We start from the raw sequence: 1,918 nt of genomic DNA on the forward strand, positions 1-1,918 counted from the left end.
CACCTTTACCAATCTATCCCCCAGTGGCGAGAGACAAAATCACATGCACGCACACACACACACAAATCTTTCCCAATCTGCCCCCTAGTGGAGAATGTCAGAATCACACACACAACTTTACCAATCTCCCCCTAGTGGAGCATGTCAGAATCACCAACATAACTTTACCAGATTTTTGGTTTGATTATGGAACATGGCCGTCCCTTGTCGGGCAGCATTTATTGCACATCCTTAGAGGGCAGTTGTGTGTCAACCACATTGCTGTGGCTTTGAAATCATAAATAGGCCAGACCAGTTCATGACGGCAGATTTCCTTCCCTACAGGTCATTCATGAACCAGATTAATTTTTCCCACAATGACAATGGTTTCATGGCCATCAGTAGATTCTTAATTCCATGTATATTTTATTAAATTCAAATTCCATCAGCTGCCATGGCGGGATTCAATCCCAAGTAGCCAGAACATTAGCTGAGTTTCTGTATCATTAATCGAGTGATAATACCATTAAGGCATCGCCTCAACTTGACAACAGATGCAAAGAGCGATTCACTGAGAGGTGAGATAAGTGTGGGAGTTTAATAAAGTGGGGAGCGGGTCAGGGTTAAGGTTGTGCCTTGTGTCCCTTACTACGTCTATAGGTCCAGGATTCGGCCAGACATTACAGTTCAGAAAGCAGCGTGGGACCAAAGGAAGCAGCTGATTGGTGAGGAAGTCCTGGTGGGTATTTCCAATCCATATTAAATTGTAAATCATTGATAAACAATTGGATTGAATTATTTGATTTATTTCTTTTTTTAAAAATGTCTCATAAAGTTTTTAAACTTAACAGTCATGTCAGGAGAGCTTGAAGCTGTGGTTTGCTCTTCTTGCTCCATGTGGGAGTCCGGGCACATTTCCAGTGGCCGGGGCCAGTATTTGTGCATGAAGTGTATCCAGCTGCACTCCTGGAAGATTGAGTTTCGGAGCTGGACCGGCGGCTGGGGAAACGGTGGAGCATCCGCGAGTCTAAGAGCATCGTGGGTAGCACATTTAGGGAGGTGGTCACACCACAGATGAAGGGACTTGAGGAAGGAAGGGAATGGGTGACCACCAGGCAAGGGATACCGGCAGGTAATTCAGGAGTCCCCTGGGGTCTCACTCGCAAATCGGTATTCCATTTTGGAGGCTGATGAGTCATAGAGTCATAGAGGTTTACAGCATGGAAACAGGCCCTTCGGCCCAACTTGTCCATGCCGCCCCTTTTTCTTTTAAACCCCTGAGCTAATCCCAATTGCCCGCAGTTGGCCCATATCCCTCGATACCCATCTTACCCATGTGGCTTTCTAAATGATTTTTAAAAGACAAAATTGTACCCGCCTCTACTGCAACTCTGGCAGGTTGTTCCAGACACTAACCACCCTCTGTGTGAAAACATTGCCCCTCTGGACCCTTTTGTATCTCTCCCCGCTCACCTTAAACCTGTGCCCTCTAGTTTTTGACTCCCCTACCTTTGGGAAAAGATATTGACTATCGGGCTGATCTATGCCCCTCATTATTTTATAGACCTCCATAAGTTCACCCCTCAGCCTCCTACGCTCCAGAGAAAAAAGTCCCAGTCTATCCAGCCCCTCCTTATAACTCAAACCATCAAGTCCCGGAAGCAGCCTAGTAAATCTCTTTTGCACTCTTTCTAGTTTAATAATATCCTTTCTATAATAGGGTGACCAGAACTGTACACAGTATTCCAAGAGTGGCCTGACCAATGTCTTGTACAACTTCAACGAGACATCCCAACTTCTGTACTCAATGAAACCAAGCATCTGAATGCCTTCTTCACCACTCTGTCCACCTGTGACTCCACTTTCAAGGAGCTATGAACCTGTACTGCTAGATATCTTTGTTCTGTAACTCTCCCCAATGCCCTACCATTAACTGAGT

This window comes from Mustelus asterias, unplaced genomic scaffold, assembly GCF_964213995.1.
Source record: "Mustelus asterias unplaced genomic scaffold, sMusAst1.hap1.1 HAP1_SCAFFOLD_324, whole genome shotgun sequence".
Taxonomy (NCBI): Eukaryota; Metazoa; Chordata; class Chondrichthyes; order Carcharhiniformes; family Triakidae; genus Mustelus; species Mustelus asterias.